Below are 19,581 nucleotides of genomic sequence, written 5' to 3' on the forward strand. Positions count from 1 at the left end.
TAAAGTAGGAGACTTCCTCTGAAGTGCGCTTGAAAATAGAAAGCACTGCCAGATATCTCCTTATGGTACCAATCTGGAGCCCCTGATTGGCCAGAAGTAACAAAAAGGAGAACACTGTAGGTGTACTACATGAAAAAGGGTCAACAATCCTATCTCTATCCCAGCGGCAGCAGTATAAAAAGATTTGGTTGCTGGCCTTCTGGCCGAAAGCAAAACCTCCATTACGTCATCCGGGCGGTCCCAATCCTTATATCGCAGCCTCTCAGAAACCATGAATGAAGGCTGAGAGTCCTTATATCCGGACAGAGAATCTGACCCTCCTCTCGCGGAAGATTAATCGGAGGGCAGATGGACATGTCCAGAAGGTCTGGGTACCACGTCCTCCTGGCCCAATCTGGTGCAATTACGATCATGGATTTCCTGAACCTTCTCAACTGCCCGATTATGTGAGGAATGACAAGGACTGGAGGAAATGCATACAGGAGTGGAAATTCCCAGTCCACCACGAACAAGTCTCCTAGAGCTCTTCTTGGGGGAAATTCTCTTGAGCAGTACAGCTCGCACTTCCTGTTGGCACCGGTCATGAACACATCCACTTGAGGGGTTCCACAAAGGGTGAAGAGCTCTTGAAGGACTTCCTGAGCTAATTCCCACTCATGGGAGATTGTTCTCTGCCTGCTCAGAGCGTTCGCGGTTGTGTTCTTTTCTCCGGCTAGGTGAGCTGCCAAAAGAGAGATCCCTTCTTGCAATGCCCCAAACCAGAGCTGCATTGCCTCTCTGAACAGTGGTAGGGACCCTACGCCACCTCTCTTGTTGAGGTAGTACATGGCCCCTGTGTTGTCCGTCATTATCAGCACATTCTTTCCCGTAAAGATGGCAGGAAGGCTTTCAGCGCTAGTCTGATTGCCCTCAGCTCTAAAAAGTTGATATGTAGTTTGGACTCAGAGGGAGACCAACGAACGCTGATGGTCAAATCGTTGGTATGAGCTCCCCACCCTGTGAGTGAGGGTTCCGTAACTACTGTTACCTCCGGCCAAGGTTGCCAAAACGGTTCACCTTTCAAGATGTTTTCCCGACAGGCCCACCACTGAAGAGCCAGCGACACACTGTCTGGGATATGTAGGAGATCTGACATCCTTCCTGAGAACTGTGACCACTGGGTCCTGAGAGCCCATTGGAGGGATCTCATTCTCGGGCCAGCCTCTGGCACCAGAAAAATGCAGGATGCCACGAGGTTGAGCAACCTCAGAAAATCGAAGTCCGGTAGAGGTTGGGCATTCTGAAAGTTTGACACCATCTGCAGAATGTCTTGAGCCCTCACCTCTGGTGGCAAGGCTTTTCCCCAGGGATGTATCCAGGACTGCTCTGATGAACTGTAGTCTTTTTGAGGGTATCATGTGGGACTTCATGAAGTTGAAGGAGAAGCCCAGCCTGTGGAGTGAGTGGCAAGTATAGCTGAGATGATCTAGGGCTTGTTCTGGGGAACTGGCCCTGATCAGCCAATCGTCTAGGTAGGGGTAGACGTGAATCCCCACTCTCCTGAGAGCCGCCGCCGCAACCACCATTAGCTTGGTGAAAACCCTCAGGTGAAGGTTAGCCCAAATGGCAGAACCTGAAACCGATAGTGAGAGTTGCCAATTGCAAACCTCAGGTACTGTCTGTGCTTGTGATGGATTGGCACATGAAAGTAAGCATCCTGGAGGTCCAATGATACCATCCAATCCTCAATCTGGAGGGCCTGAAGGATCTACGAAAGGGTTACCATCTTGAACTTGTCCTTCCTGAGGAACTTGTTCAAGTCTCTTAAGTCCAAGATGGGTCTCACTCCTCCATCCTTCTTTGGAATTAGAAAATAAGGGGAGTACCAACCCTTGTTCCTCTCCCCTACATGTGCTGGTTCTATAGCACCTTTCTCCAGCAGCATTAGACTCTCCTGCATAAGGAGTGGATCTGGAACCTTCAAAGAGTTGTTCCCCAGTGGATGAGACTGAGGTTTTTGCAGGAAAGTTAGGCAGTAACCATGGGCAACTGTTTCCAATGCCCAAGCATCTGAAGTAATATCCTGCCATTCTGTCAGATACTGTGACAACCTGCCTCCTACTGCAGTCTTGTGAACGAAGACCTCAGAGAGGTTTTGGAGTGGCTGAATGTCACCAAACCTTCTATGCCAACATTTTACATTTTACCTAAAATACACAAATACTTAGAAAACCCTCCATGTTGCCCCATCGTATCCGGTAAAGGCTCGTTGTTAGAACCTCTATCAAATTTGCAGATAAATATTTGAAACCATACGTTACAACTATGTATTCTTAAATCCAGGATACAACAGAGGTAATTAACTTAATAGAGAATCTTAATGTCAAACCAGAAACTCAATTTCTTGCTAGTCTAGACATCATCTCACTGTACACATGTATTCCCCAGAAAGCAACATTGGAGGTACTCGAAGAAGTTCTTCTAACAAAGGACCACGGGAACAACACCCAACAGTTTCATTTTATAGTGCGTAGAAATGGCATTTACAGAATACCACTTATGTTTTAACAAAACATTGTAGCACCAAACCCCTGGTACAGCTATGGGTTCCCCAGTAGCTCCAACAGCAGCTAATTTATATGTGGACGCGTTTGAGATTAAGCATATTTACCAGACTTCTAATCCTTATCTTGACCAAATTGTGTTATGGCGCAGATTCATAGATGATATTTTGATCATGAACAGAGGATTCATTCGTTGAATTTACCCAATGGATGAATCAACAAAATAATTTCTTGAAATTTACATCTACACACAGCAGAAAAGAGATCACCTTCCTTGACATTTCCATTTGGATAGTTCAAGAAGAACACGTTCTAAAAATCAGACCCCATCACAAGCCCACTGATCGAAATGCGTTATTGAATTTCAACAGCTACCACCCGAGACACACTCGGGAGAATCTACCTTTTGGGCAGTTTTTGCATCTCAAACACAATAGGACATTGAACCAAACCTTTTTATCTGAAGCAATAGTACTCCGCTTCAAATTACAGGATAAAGGCTACCCTAAGTAAGTAGTGAAAAAAGCCTTGAAGAGAGCAAAAAACAATAGAGAGGCACTACTGGAATATTGGAACAGGAATGAAAAGAATACTGAGATCGTGTTTGTCAGCACCTTCAACACCCGGTCGAACGAGATTGGAAAGAGGAGATTGTCCACTAACAAAACCTTTGTGCGCTTTTCGGCACAGTACAAATCTGAAAGAACTGTTCACGAAAAATGATATTTCACTTAAGAACACTATACAAACTAGTATCACCGAACAATGGGGATTACCTAAATTAACCGGACACTCACCGTGTGGAGAGTGCATGAATTGCAAATATACTAGCCGCTGCATAGAAGTGGACCTTGGACTCGATAAACCATGGCGACAAACAGGTTTCACCAACTGTAATTCAACTAATATAGTATATGCCATTTGGTGCCCATGTGCCGAAATTTACATTGGTATGAAAGAGAGGAAGACAAAACAACGGATTAGTGAACACCGGAGTTGCATCAAAAATAAGGTTTTTACAGCGCCCCTTGTTCCTTACTTTCTGACAATGGAACACTCCAGTGATACATTGAAATGGACCATTCTGTGGCAACAGGGTAGAACGAATGAAAAAGCAGGCGATGCCAAGAAATTGTGCTTTAGAGAACGAAGGCTTATATTTCTAACTAAAGCATCTGAAACAGGTTTGAATGAAATGATCACCTGGAGCAGCTTCCGAGGAAAGAATGCAAGCTAGTTGACTCATAGTGGTTGCCATCCGGCTTCCCGCATTAGGTTTACTGGGAATCTATTGTGAGCATCTGCAAGAAACTTGCTTGACATGCAGCCGTCATGCAGTGCCCCCCATTACGCATATAACGCCAATACTTAGTAGCCCACATAAGATCAACAACATGAGACTTTCCAGTCCTCTGATTCGACATTCTATGCTCATTAGAGATACTGATAATGAATACGAAATCCAATTGTGCCACATTGAAGTAGGTTCATAACTTACAGCAAATTAGAAGAGTACTACCCCAGCGGGTAACGCAAGAGTACGTAGGTTGAAAACAGTCCATTGCAGCAAACGGAATTTGGTCGTATCTACATCCGTCCACAACAATGAACACGATACGCGATGCACGTTAACACGTGAAAAGAACGCCGGTAACCCAGGGCAACCTAGTGTTTACACACCAAGTACAGACAGGGCTGTGTCCATCTACAACAGAAGACGCGAGGCAAGGCACACGCCATCACGCAGAATGAGCATCACGTGAACAGCCATGTCCGTATTTTCGGAGAACCGGAATGAGTTTAAAGAAGCACACGGCGGGTCAGAGGCAGCATTTTTGCATCAATTTGAGCAGATACAGTGTCAGCAGAAAAACAATATTCCGGTTTCAAGATTCAGAATATCCATTTCGGTGAGTGAATCGTTGCATGCACAGAGTCATTTGTTCAGAGAGACTCTAACGCCATAAGGGCATGTTGCACTTGGACGTACATTACACCCCCCCTTCGTTTCGACAGTGGAAGATGCCCGTAGCTTTTTGAATGCAGACGGCACCACAGAACCGTGTTAAGGCACTTTTCAACACAACATCCAAACCTATGTGCCATACAGGTAATTGTCGCACTGTGAACTTATTTTCAGTTCATTAAAACGAAAAAGGAAATATGAGCCCTTTTGGGCATTTTTGTTAGCAAGGCAAAAAGATTGTTAGATCATGCACCCTGAATATGTGTAGGTTCCCATATAGCCACTAATAAATATAATATTATATATATATTAGTAGCAAGATAGTATGACATAAATAATGGATGCAGGAAGAAGTCTAAGCCCTACCATAGCATAGTCATGACAACATCAAGCACCAGATAATAAGTGACAGGTGTCCTACATGAGACTCACTTTACAGAGACTGTACACGACTGCTCAACAGACTTCTCTCCCGTTCTTTTTCTCTCTTTCTTTCTCTATTTGTAGAGTTGGTGTTGTCTATTAAGAAGACTTGTTACCAAACAGATTCCTGTGCCTAAAGGGAAATTATTCATACCTTTGTTGACACGGTAAGCCGATTGTGAGGAAAATGACATACTCCTTGGGTAGCAGGCAGTATCGAACTTAGGACCAATATTAACTGCCTGATTCTCGTTTTTCTCCTCTACTTTCCTTTTTCTCTTCTGGTCCATCATTTCTGGTTGTCCCCTCCGAAGGTCTGACACTCGGACTCCAAATCGCCACACTTCACACTGCGTGAAGAACAAGATTAATAGCCTAGTCTGGAACAGGCTATAGTTGGTGTTTGAGGCTGTTTTTTGGTTTTACACAGTTTTTGTTGTTGGTTCCCCTGAGGAAGTCTAAAGACAATAGAAATAATTTGTTTTTGTGAGATAGACCAAACATGTTGGGTTATACACACTGGAAAACAAACAGTGTCGATAACTGTCATATTGAGATTGATGTCCCCTACAGGCAGATCAAGGGAGACTATAAAGAACAGATTATTCTGGTAAGGCATCCTCAAATGAGAGGAAGTGTCTGATGCTGCCCAACCAACATTTAATTGCACTTTATTAGCTAATTTGCACACCATTATTCCACTGTGAAATTAATTGGTGAGAACACTGCACTATTGGTTTTAGTTTTGTATAGGAAGGGTGTGGTTTTATGGAGATATTATGTATGGTTTTTATACTTCAAATCATTTTTAGGATGAAGTTTAGAATATTTAACATGCTAATACTGTAGAATTGTGCCTCGTAGAGTGGTATGTTTGTAATATTTGTATATATCAATTTTCACAATATATGTGTGTCCTCTTTGACAAAATAATGGAAACAGGATTTAAAGAAATTTAACGACTGAGGACCTATTTGGTACATGGCCCTAGTCAGGTATACCATGAACTGAAGAGAAAGATAGTAAGACTGTGTGGTTCTTTAGTTTTCGATTGTCCCTAGGCAGACAGAGGGCTGAACCTAGCAGTCTATAAATTAGCCCGATCCATTCTCTTTTTTGTTTAATGTGAAGGTAAGGCAGCCCCTGCTGTTGCGGTCTTAGGTCCCCTACCCCGTCCACCATGGGGGAATCGTCTTTGACCTCTTTGAGCTGGCTGTCCTCTGCCCCTTCTGAATGCGGTATAATAGCAAAAGGACCTACCCCTCCAGGGCACACCTGTGGGCCGGTATGGAGTTTGCCTTATTGCAGCTCCAAGGGATTTAGCCACTGCTTGGAAGTTTGTAGCTTCTCCAAACTCTCATCAGCTTTATTCCCAAATAGTTGTGTGCCATCAATGGGTGTGTTGAGAAGTCTGGATTGAACGTCTGGGGCAAATCCCGACTTCCGCAACCATGCAAACCTGCGGATCACTGTACAAGACGCCATAGCTCTGCTGATGCTGTCAACAGAGTCGAGACCAGTCTAGAGGGATGCGCACATAGCGTCTTTCCCATCCTTGACAATGTTAAGGAAACCGTTTCATTCCTCCCCTTCGGGGCTATGGTCAGCAGCCATAGAAATACACTCCCAAAGGGTGTGGGTAAATCTCACCAATGTGCACGTAGCATTGGCAGATTTTAAAGCCATACTGCCGGCCAAGAAAAACTTCTTGGCCACGGCGTCACATTGTTTATCATCTCTATCCTGCGGAATCGTGGGATAGGCATTTTGTCTACCTGAGGAAGTACCTGCCTGCACTACCAGGCTTTCTGGTGTAGGATGATTTGAGAGGTACAGAGGGTCAGAAATAGAAGCTCTGTATTTGGCGGTTTGTTTTTTATTAAAGGCCGGGACAACCTCTGGAGTTTCCCAACTGGAAGTCACTCTCCTCTGTAAAGCCTGATGGAAAGGGACAATTGGGTCCTCCTGTGATCCTTTGTTCAATATGTGTGTTAAATCGTCCTGTTCAATAACAGGTGTGGGTCTGGACAATCCCATATACTCCATGACTCTAGTCATGAGCTTTATGTACGTTCCTGCTGCATGGTCCCAAGAATCTGCCTTCCTAAAATCCATTTCAGGAAAAGTATCGCTACCACTCGCCTCATGAAGACAATCTTGTAAATTCAAGCGAGATTCTTCACATATAAATTAATCCGGCACAGATGCCACTGCAACCCAAAGGGTCTTTCTTCATCAGAGGAATCCTCTTCCTCTTCATAAATTGAAGATAGTGTTTTAAAGTATTCTGACCGTGGTTGTGTACAGATCTTTTCATATGCAGTAGGTGCTATCGAAGTCATAACAGGCGCTGAAAACATCGAAATTGGCGATGTCGACGGTCTCGACACAAGCATCAATGACTTCAATAGATTTGACAATGGCGTTTATGTCTTCATCGTTATCGTCAATGCCTTCGACTAAAGTGTCAAAGGGATTGACACATGCAGCGCTGAGGAGGTCGACACTCGAGGCGTTGATGGCTTCTCCTTCGGTATAGGCACCGTCAAAGACGCACACTTTGGACTTGTATAGGTTTCCTTCGGCATCAATTTTTTATGTTTTGAGGAGGCTTTCTCTCGACTCGAGGGATGAGATCGCTCTCTAGGAGGTTCGACTGCAGGGTCTGAAAACGCACGTGCTTCGCAGGTCTTTTGACTGGAGCATCGCCTCTTGATGTTGTCGGGGGGGCAAGGCCTCATTCGACACCATCATATGGAGTCTAAACTCCTCCTACTTAGCTGGGGTACTAGATTTTGAAGGGCAAATGACCCGTTCGGGTGAAACTAGATGACGAAGTGGATGGCGACCTATGGCGCCTCTTCTTGCCATGCCTCGAAGACGAAGGCTGATGCGAACTACTACTGAAACGGGAGCGTTTAGACCTCTTACGCCGAGGAGACAAATTTCTCGACTCGTCCGAAGACTTATGTTTAGAGGGGGTAACAGGGGATTTTTGAGGCTTACCTCTCGTCAACTTCCCTCTGCGCTCTCTCAAGGCCTTGGCTGTCATCGACGAGCATTCCTCACACTCCGAACACGGATGGTCTGACCTAGACACCACAGACAGATCCTGTGCGGGTCCGTGAGACATTTTAGCATTGCAGTCCCGACACTTCTTAAATCCGGGCCGAGGAGTAGGTGGTGCCGATGATTAAGCCATATCGCGTTGAAAACTCAATGTTAAATCTAGGAACTAAGCGTTACGTTGCCGAAAGCTGTGAAGCGCAGAAAAACAAATGATCAACGGGCACTGCGCGCGCTACTTATACCTGTGGTGATGTCGACATCAGGACGGAGGCCACCAAGGGGCATCGTTTCGACCAGGCATCGATGCACAACACCCTCTACTGAAAAATAATTTCCGAGGCAGCAAGCTGGGTATTGGAAAATATCAAAGATATCCTTAAGTGGGAGGACACAATCCATTCGAAGGGGGCAGTTAGGGCGAGGTGTTGGCATAGTATATTATGATTTACCAAGTTAAAGGCTGCTGAGAGGTCGTGTAAGAGGAGGATGGCCAAGTTACCCTTGTCTTTAATCTCATCAATTTGGATTTTGAGGTCCAGAAGGGCGGTTTCCGTTCCGTGACTGGGGCTGAAGCCTGACTGATGGAGGCCAAGGAATTTGTGAGTTTCCAAGTATTTTTGAATTTGCAGGTAGGCCACTCGATCAATTATTTTGAGGAGTAGGGGTACGGTTGTGATTGGCAGTAGTTGGTAGGGACGTTGGGGTCCAGTGTAGACTTTTCGAAAAGTGGGAGTACGCATGCTTCTTTAAGGCTTTCTGGTGCATTGCCGGATGAGAAGGAGTTGTTAATCAACATTGTGATGAAGAGGGCACGCTCTTCGGCACAGTCTTTTATGAGAGAGGATGGGCAGATGTCTCCTTGACATCTGGTGGGTTTCAGGCCTTTGATGATTTTGGTGGTTTCAATGGTTGTTACAGGCGTGAATACGAACCAGGGGGTGGGCCTAGGAGGTGTGGGTCAGGATAGCCAGGGCAAGCTCGATTGTCTTGGCAGAAACATTGGTTTGGAGTAGGGAGATTTTGCAGAGGAGGGCGTTTTGGATGTTTTTACACCAGGATAAGTCTTTATTACAGTGGGCTGGTGAGGGGGCTGGCGTTTCGTTCACGTAGGATAGCTAAGAGCCCTCTCGTGCCAGAGTTTGCTTTTTCAATTCTCTTGTTACAGGAGTTGCCTTTGGATTGGAGAATGGATTGCTTGTATTCTTTGGTTAGGGCCTTGAAGTGCAGCTTGTTCTCACAAGAGGGTGTTTGTTCCAAGCACTCTCAGCGATTCCTTTTGAGGAGCGTAGGGCTTTGAGACTAGGGTGCACCAGGCGTTTATGTGGGCTCTTGGTTTGAATTTACGGTTGCCCAGAGGTGATACTTTGTTGATGGCTTTTAGGAGGGTTTGGTTGTAAAGCATGACCATTGTCGTGTATGGGAGCGAGGGGTCCTCAGGCCCCCTGGCGTCGTACGCTCCTCAGTACAAGACTTGGACCACGTGCCTCCGGTAGTGGGATTGCCCCTTGCCCTTATGTAAAGTTAACCACGGTTGGCAGCTGCATAGATGGGACTACTGAGCAGGACACGGGGCATCCATCTTTTGTGCCCCCTTTCGACTCCATCTTGGGTAAACAGGCCTCACTGCGATAGTACAGCAATGCTCAACTCCCCTTCCTCCGCAGCAGCCAAGGACAGAGACACACACAAGGCCCGTAGGCAGCTGGCTGGCCCCCACCCTTGCACTCCCCCCCTGCGAAGGAAAGCTCTGCTCTTCCATTCTCACGCTGAAGCTGGAGAAAGTTGCAACAATCAATATGCTACAGTTTTCTTCCTCCAAGATCACTGTTTGTCTGAGAACCGGAATGTGAATCAGGATGAGCTAAGCATTTTCTGTTCGATTCGTCCTCATAAACGTGCAAGCCACCCACCCCCATTAGAACAATTTATTGCCATCTTGACCCTGCACCCCCTGTAAGGTATTTCTTTCAAGTGCCAGACCCTCGCCTGTGCTGCAAAACCCACCCAATACACTCCTTACTAACCTTAAGCACCTTTACTACTACATATGCTTTTACTTGCACTAATGAGTTTGAAACCTAGGTAAAAACGCGAAACATAGCCTGATTCTTCTACATGCACAATAAGGTCAAGGCCTCCAATTAAAGCCACGAATGACCCAATTGTACTGACAATCATTGTGTGTGACTTATGTAGAAATGTGACAAGTAGCATAAAATGTTTTAAATAATTTGTTATTTAGTGTGTAACATATTAGCTTAACTAGTGACCACAGTGACCGGACCCTGACCTGCTTGGAGCACAAGATGTTTGATGTCCATCAGCCACTCAGCCTACCAGGAGGAAGAGATGCCACCCACCCCTACAGCACCACACCGCCTGGCCAATCGGGTCCATTTAGCATTTTTTGTTAGAGTTACTTTAATTAATATAAATATAAGTGTGATGTAATGAGATTTTGGGAAAGTTTTTTGGGTTATTTCCTAGCTGGAGAAATAAACCATCCTTTGAACTCTTGCAGCCGGGTCTCAGTGCCTCCTTCCCCGACAAGGGGTTGTGTCAGTATTTTATTTTCTCTCACACGTAGTAAGCCAGGGAAGGGCACCTACATTTTTGGTGACCCCCGCGACGTGATTTAGAGAGGTGCCTTGAGGCCTGCGCCACCTGGCAGCGAGATCCAGGGCGCCGCCCAGCAGAACCATCACCTCCGCGGTTGACCAGACTGTACACACCAAGAAGAAAGGGTCAAGGGTTCCCGGTTGACGAATACCCGATCGAAAAAGCTGCTCGCCAAGGCAAGCCACGGCTTGGTTGGGGGACGGACCTGAGCGAGGTCCGGCCGTGAGCGGCGACCCTCGGAGTACCTGACTGAACACGTGGAGTCCCGGTTGCAAAGACCCCAAAGGAAGGTAAGGGGAAATATGGAAAGAAGGGAATTAGCAACAAAGGGAAGGCAGTTAAGAATAGGGTCTGCGTGAGTGACGGTGAGGCTTCTCTGATCTATCCTTTATATGGCCATTAGGTGTTGTAAGAAGTGAGAAGAGGATAAGTGGTATCCTAGCCCGTAGGGGGTAGAAGGCGGCGCTGCGTAGCATTTGTCCCGACCAAGTGCAGAATAGAGATAAAGAGAAAAATAGTAGGGGTCTCGTGTAGGCTCAGAGTAGTTTTTAGAATATTCTTTTTCCGTGGAAGACATCTTGAGACATAATAAAGGTGAAAGAGGTGGGGAGTGAATGTGAAATAGTAGGTAGAATAGGGAAGAAGAAAAACAGGGACAGTAACGGGAATAGGGAAAGAAGAAACGCGCGCAGGCAGTGCATGTGTATGTTGCATGATTATATGTTTGTCGGTCTGCTTTTATGTATATGTCTTGTTGAACACGCTAAAGTATTTTAGTACAAGTAATTTGTGATTGATATAAGGTAAAGCAAAGAAATAAATTGTGAGAGGTGACTAGGTAACACCTCTCAGAAAGCTAATGCGATATATGGTAATTGTGAGCATTGATAAAGAACGTATTATTTCCACATATTGTAACTGACATACCAAGTGAGAGGTGGGAAGAGATTCAAAAAGGTACCAGAATACACAAGAAAGGAAAAGAAACATTGCCATAGGGGAAGTAAGCACATATTTGCCAGCACCTTCCACTTTATAGCGACAGGATACAGAAGTATCACGATCAGTGGATCACTGAGATAAAGGGAGATGGGGTCACACCAATTTGGCCAGAAGGAGGATCATTTGACAAAAGCGTGTTGGACCTAGTATCAACACATTTGCTGGCGCGATACAAAGGGAAACAGTTACAGAACCGGAGAGAAGTGTTAGATCTATGGCGAATGTTTGAGGAAGTTGCCCTCACGGCAGAGGTAGGTACAAGCCGAATGACAGAAAAGCAGAAAAACCCTGAAGCAGTAGGCGGGACACCAAAAGGGGAATGCTCAACAACTACAACCGAAAATGAAGTAACACAAATCTATCCCTTAATGACTAGGCCAGCGGTAGGGTTTAGTGAAACACTGTATATACCACCCATCGCCACTGCCCAAGGCGGGGCAACAGCCCCCGAACCTCCACCATATGACAAAGGAGGCCTGTATGGCCCCACGAGCGCACCTCCTGTGGACATAGCACGTTTAACAGGTGATTTGAACCGTCAGCTAGCACACGCACAAATGGAAATAACATGGTTAAGAGCTTTATGTGACAAAGGGCAAATGCTGCCAGGGGGAGGGGAGGTACCCCTGCTGTCACTGGCAGATCTCACACCTCCGATCTGGGCAGCAAGCAATGCAACCCAGTAGCCTTGGTATCAGGGCAGTCTATAGTATCACAAGGGACGTCATTGCAGCAGCGGCAAGAACAAGAGTGGCAGTCAGGACAGTTCCTGTTCCAATTTAATAACAAGCCAGTGAGAATTATACGCCCAGATACACCAGAGAGTCAACAAAGTGGAGATCAGGGTGAAAGACAAGGAAGTGAACCCAAGGAAAACTGGGAGGATAATAACGAGCTAGAGTTAGAAATAGAAGAAATATGGGACGATTTAGATGAATACGAAGAGTCAGCTGCCGCAGAGGGGTCCCCATTACCAAACCGCCGTTACCCAGACACACTATCGCCACCATTATGGCAAGATAGATTAAGACAACGAACAGGGAGGATAGGAAACATATTGGTAAGTAAAACGAAAAAAGGGAAGACAAGCAGAACGGGAAAGTAACAAACTACAAATGCCACTGATACATAAAGGAGCAGGTAGGCCAAACTACATTCCGTGGGCCCAAATGGACAAAACCAACTTGTTAAAACTCCTCCTCCCGCTGACGGGAGGGGCAGGTAAGTGGATACATGTATTTGAGAAGAACACGGCAGGTGTGCCGTTAGCTATAGGTGATGTAAAAAGTCTATTAGTTTCAGCAATCGGGGACCAAGCAGACACAATCTGGGAAAGGGCAGGGTTCCCGGGAGTAATGGTGAGCTGTGACCGGCACGATGGATCACCATTTAACAATGTTCGAGCACAAGTGTGGGATGCATTGCTGCGTGCATTTCCAGACGTTCCAGATTTACATGCAGTGATGCAGTGCACGATGGAGGAGAACAAGGATCCTGCGCAATTCATTTTGCGAGTGCAAGACTTATGGAGAAGCGAAACTGGTACGGCATGGAATCAATCAACAGCTTTATTCTATTTTATTATCAAAAAGGGGTTGCCGAAAGAGGTGCAGAAGGCCTTGGACAAAATAGCTGGGATCGAAGCCAAAGGGTGGCCTGAAATTCAGAGCATAATTGGACACCACTGGAGGAGGATCAAAGAGAAGGAAAAGGAGGTCAAGCAAGAGAGGCTGGCTGACGAAGCAAAATTGGTACAGATGAAATTAGTGAAGGTCGCCGCCATTACTGCCAGTGCAACAGCAGACAGAGGAAACGAAGGAGAGGAAACCGCGGGAGGAAGGCCTGCTGGGATAGCAGCACAGTGGGTTGGAGAGGACCAAGGACAGTGGAACGGAGAGGAACAGCCATGCCAAGGATCGCAGTGGCAGAACAGGCCGGCCCAAGGAAGAGGTGGGTACCGCGACAAAGGGGAGGATACGGAGGAATGGGAAACAGAGGGTATGGTGGGCAAGGACCAAGGGGAGGACAACAGGGGTCGTGTTGGAATTGTGGAAGATGGGGACATTATTCACGAGATTGTAGAATGCGACCATCAGGGTATTTTCAAGGGCAACAACAACAGCCCATGAACAATGAACGGGGGTGGGGCTGCCCACACCCAGGTAGCCCTTGTGGAGCTCCAATGGGGAGTGGGGGACAAGAGGATCAATACTGCTATGACCCTCAAATGCAACAGAGACAGCCAGCCCCACAACAGCAGCAACAGCCACAACAGCAAAACGCACTATAGCCCATGGCGAGACAAAACCCAGTAGGGAACAAACAATAACCCTTTTGCAGTGGCCCAAACGGTGCCCCTGCACCATTCCGTGGTGTAACGGTCGTGGGTGACAACGTTTTTTCAATGCAAGGTCAGCAAAGATACCAAGGCTAGGACAGCCCACAGGGAGCACTTGAGTGTCCAGTCCTATCCACCACACGAAGTGCAAATGAGGAACCCTAGTGGCGGCAGAGATAGGAAACAAGCAGTTTATCTTTATGGTAGACTCCGGAGCAGAAAAATCATGCCTCACAGAAGGGCTGTTTCAGCTCTCGGGAAGAAATTTGGAGACACAGGGGTTCTCTGGGGCTATTTTAAAAGTTTCTTATACAAAAGATCTTGATGTAACAGTGGGGGGGGGGGGGAACAGTGCGTGCACCCTTATTGTATTACGAAGACGTGCCAATCAATTTGATGGGACGAGACTTGCTCAGTAAGTTAAACATGACCATAGCCTTTACTGAAAGAGGAATAGTGTGCTCGACGCCAGGGGTATGCCCCGTACGAGCACTCTTGATTATAATCACGGTTACAAAGGAAGTGGCAGTAAGAGGGATTCCCATTGACATGGACATGTTCGTCTATGGAATACAGGTATTAGCCCGAATAGTGCCTGAAATAACACAAAAGGAGTGGAGAATACCATCAGACTTCATATTCTGCCCGATTACACCAACAGATGTAGTGCCAGGCACAATTATATCTATAGACATTGAGGCAGTTCAAGTTTCCAACAAATGCATTGTGGTCATAGGCCTGGACACGCAGTGACGCGAGTGGAGAAGTGTGCTATGCATAGAGCCAAACATAATGCTAAAAGATGTAACTGATGAAGAATTGTTTGTGATTACGAAGGGGATGGAGAAATAATAATGGAAATAAGCATACCATGTGACATTATGATTCAATACAGAGAAATACACAACCCACTCATGGCTAACATAAAGGCCCCACCGACAATATTTGAGGAAGACATGGCCCGGGTAGCACCTGAAATTTGGAACACAGGGCCACACGATGTGGGATTATTGCATGAGGCGACTCCCATAAAGATAAAACTGAAACCAGGTACCCTCCCACCCAGAGTGAAACAATACCCAATATCCAGAGGAAGGTATTAGAGAAACAGTGAATGCACACCTAAGCCAAGGTATTTTAGTGCCATCAACTTCCCCATGCAACACAGCGATTTTCCCCGATTAAGAAAGCGAAAGGAGGGGCGTGGAGAATGGTCCAGGACCTCCGCCCACTCAATTATGTCATCCAAAAAGAGTTCCCTTTAGTGCCTAACCCGTCATCAATATTGTGCAGTATGCCAAAAGAGGCAACTTGCTTCACTGTCATTGATCTGAAAAATGCCTTTTTCTCTGTGCCACTCGCACCAGAGTCGCAGTACCTTAACAGCTTTTACATTAGGAAACAGCAGATATGAACATCGCAGACTCCCACAGGGGTATTGCGAGAGCCCAAGCATTTTTAACAGAGTACTACGAGAAGACATTGGCAACATAGATGTGGGGAGCACCATTATACAGTACGTAGACGATTTACTCGTCTGTAGCAAAACAGAAGAAGAGTGTAAAGAAGACTCGATAACACTGCTTAACGTATTGGCTGCCAAGGGATACAAAGGAAAGTTACAATACTTCCTTGCTGACGTTGTGCATCTTGGCCAGCAAATATCTAAAGATGGAAAAAGAATACTACCAGACAGAGCAGCAGCCATTCGACACATCATACCAAAAACAGTGAAGGGCATGCAGACATTTCTTGGCATATGTAACTATTGCCGAGCGTGGATCCTCGATTACGGAGCATACACACGGCCAATGCTACAAGCACTGAAAGAAGCATAAAAGAACAGAGCCCCAATAAAATGGACACAGGAGACAATTGCTCAATTCTCTCGATTAAAAGACCTTATTTCAGACGCCCCAGTCCTTGCAAATCCAGATTATGAAAGGGAATTTTTCCTGTTTTCACACAGCAATGGAACATTGATGACAGCAGTATTGACACAAAAGACATCGCTAGGCCACAAACCATTAGCGTACTACAGTGGAATATTAGACCCAGTAATGCAGGGACATTTCGCTTGCGAACAGGCCCTCGCTGCAGCGGCCTTCACTATTGAAAAAAGTGCCACGATCGTAATGGGATGTTCAGTGAAGCTATATGCGGAACACTCATTATTTGCCATCTTTGAAAGATCAAAATCTACTCTCACAACACAGAGAGCCTCTCCTTATGAAATAATAATATCAAGTCCAAATGTACATGTGGTCAGATGCAAGACAGTGAACCCAGCCACATTCATTACAGAGCCATGCACAACTGAGGATTTACAGGAACATGATTGTAGCACGTATGAGGGAGAGGGCGATGACATCCCCAAAGCAAGAGAAAACGCCTTTACAGAAGGAGAAATTTATTTTATAGACGGGTCAGCATCCATAAACTCAGAGACAGGAGAGAAACATGTGGGGATGGAGGTAGTGCGCATGGAAGAAGACACATACGAAGTGATTGTTCAAAAACGCCGCCCCTCACACTACTCTGCACAAGCAGCCGAATTGACTGCACTAATCAGCGCGTTACACACAGCCAAAGATTGTGCCGTGACAATATATTCAGACTCAGCTTATGTCACCACCACAGTTCACTCAGGGCTATCACGCTGGCGAAGGAGAGGGTTCAGAAGAGCAGACGGGTCCCCTGTACAACATGCCACATTGCTAAATGAACTAATAGAAGCTTTAGCAGAACCATCGGTAGTAGGGGTGGTTAAATGCCAAGCCCATACCAATAACACAGACGCCGTCTCATTGGGGAACGCGGCAGCCAACGCAGCAGCAAAGGAGGCCTCTTACTTCAATAAGACACCAACATCAGAGTACATTGTAAAAACAACCACAGCAGAACAACCAGCAGAAGCATACAATAACACGTCCATAGCACAGTTGATAGAACTCCAGAGAAGGGCCCCACCAGAAGAGCAGGAGTTGTGGGGCAAACAAGGGTGTAAGCAATCAGCCACAGATCTCATTTGGAGACAGGAAACGACAGGCAAGGTAGTGATGCCTGTAGAATTATTAGAAGTAGCATTCCAACAACTGCATTTCCCAGCGCACGTTGCAAAACAACACATTGCCTCAGATATTCAAGAGGATTGGTTTGTTCCTAATCTACACAAATACTTGACTAAATTTGTGATTGAATGTCCTACATGCCAAACTTACAATTCAGGAATGACATTACGAACTCTGCGTGGCACTTTGCCACGCTCTACAGGGCCATTTAGAGAACTACATATTGACTACGCCGATATGGGAGAAAGATGTAATGGAGCAAGATACTCGATTGTGGTGGTATGCCCTTTTTCACGGTGGGTAGAAGCGGGCCCCTGTCCCCATCCTGATGCAAAATATGCTGCCAAGTTCCTTGTGCGAGAAGTATTCTCGCGGTGGGGAATCTGTGACGTGATCCGTTCAGACAACGGCACGCACTTTGTGAATGACCTCTTCAAGGAAGTAACCTCCCTTGTGGGGGTGAAACACAAACTATGCTCGATTTATCATCCAATGGCCAATGGAGTTGTGGAGAGGATGAACGGGCTGCTCAAAAGCAATTTATCGAAATTATGCAGCACGATGAAAAAAAAAATGGGTATATTGTCTGCCCCTAGCACTGTTCCAACTCAGAAATCAACCATGCAAGGATCATCATTTAAGCCTGCTCGAAATCGTGACGGGAAGGAGAATGCACACACCGCTCTCCCCTGTTAGGAGGGTGTCTGATGCGCACAGGGCTGCCACAGTGCTGGGAGAAGAGTTTAAGGAATTCCTAGCACAGCTAACGCACGCGGTACGCAGCATAGCAAAACAAATTGTTTCACCATTTACTGAAGATGTAGCAACAGACACCTCCATGCCGACAGCAGAAAGCCCGGAGGGGCCTTTAATGCCAGGGGAGCAGATTCTTGTCAGAAATTTTGTAAAAAGGTGGAATTCACCAAGATTTCATGGTCCATACACAGTGGTGTACAGTACTCCAACTGCAGTTAAAGTTAAGGGGTTAAAGTACTGGGTGCACCTCTCAGACGTGAGAAGGGCACACAGTGTTGCACCTCCCCAAAATGAAACCGACGGTGTGGATGCCATCACTGGCACAGGTTGACATGATGAAAATTGCAACTTAGACAGGGAAAGTATAGGGGAAAAGCAAAGGTTTTACATATTTTGTCTCTCCCTCTCTCTTTCTTTCTTTCTTTTCTTCTCATATATATCGTGTTTTATTTTCTATTTTTCCTCATTATTTCCATGATGAAATGAAAAGGAATTGTTAAATGCCTAACTGAGTAAAGAAATGAAAAAGAATGAACAATTGCAGTTATGTTTCTTTTCATATGACTTAACAAATTTGTCTCGCCCACATAGGTTCAACATGAGCCAATGCGACGAAATGGCTGAGCAAGCTGAAACGTTAGAAATAGGGATGCCACTAGGGCCAGTAGATTAAATAATTTGGAATGTGTTATAAAATATGCTGCCATACTATTTTCAATAATGATGTTTTATCTTATTTGGTATAATGTTGTTTTATATGTGGCAAATGAAATGAACAAAGGGGGGAGCGGAACTGATATGACAAAACCAGGGTCTAAATTAATATGGACTGAAGCAACGGCTATTTTGAAGGACACTTACAACATTGAATTGAATAGTAAAAATATAATGTTGCCCCTTGAACAATTGCTGTAAACAAAACTGCTATTCCATCGTTAAATAATACTGTGGCCAAGGAAATAGAGCTTGGATGGAATGTAAATGATGATTACTATTGGTTGACTAATTCCAGAAATGCAAGCATGCATACACCCACTACATCAAAAACCACTACTGAAAACACACGTCACCACGAACAACATAGATGAAGCATGGTCTAAAATATTCCCACTGCAATATTCACGAGTTGGTATCCAATTAAAAAACACAAGGAGGAGAAAAAGGGGGGTGGGAAAAAACAGATACGATATTCATCATAACCTGGGGTTAGTTGAAATAGAGGACCCCGACACCCTGACCAATCAAACAAATTGTATTCAGACATGAGCGCTGCAGCAAAGCAAGCAAGTAATGAAAGTTGTTACGTGTCCTCACTTATTCCTCATGCAACTGGAACCCCAAAAATGTTAATCCCACAGGAAGTACCCGTGTCTGAGGCCTAATGTTTGTTTCACCTGATGCTGTGTAGAATAAAAAAGACATTCCAAGCACACACAGTCACTATGGAAAAATTGGAGAACAAACAAACTTGCACCAGCAGACAAGGAGTAATCTGCCTCCAGGAGCCATTTTTCATTATAAAAAGGGACAAGATATGCAGATGACAAGTGGCATGATGAAACTATTGAATGCAAAGCTGAGGGGCTTCGAGGGCTGCCAGATGAAACATACGAATGGGCAAAACAAACGTGCATCCCCATCTGGTCACAGCATATCACCAAGCTGGCATGGGTCACACCCCTGGAGAGACCCATAAAGATTCAAAAGTAAATACTGCACAAACTTTGCTTCCATGGAGAAGGGAAGGTGAACATGGGAACCGTGCGATAGTGCAATAAGACTTTAATAATGCCA

At 45.5% G+C, this 19,581-nt stretch overlaps 1 protein-coding gene across 6 annotated transcripts in view; it reads right to left on the reverse strand.

Annotated features, from left to right (window-relative positions):
* The window catches only part of PHC2 (polyhomeotic homolog 2), a 1,003,431-nt gene that overhangs the window by 346,321 nt on the left and 637,529 nt on the right, over nucleotides 1–19,581 (reverse strand). The gene's annotated exons all lie outside the window — the stretch shown is intronic.

This window comes from Ambystoma mexicanum, chromosome 8 (genome assembly GCF_040938575.1).
Source record: "Ambystoma mexicanum isolate Mex_15411 chromosome 8, UKY_AmexF1_1, whole genome shotgun sequence".
NCBI lineage: Eukaryota > Metazoa > Chordata > Amphibia > Caudata > Ambystomatidae > Ambystoma > Ambystoma mexicanum.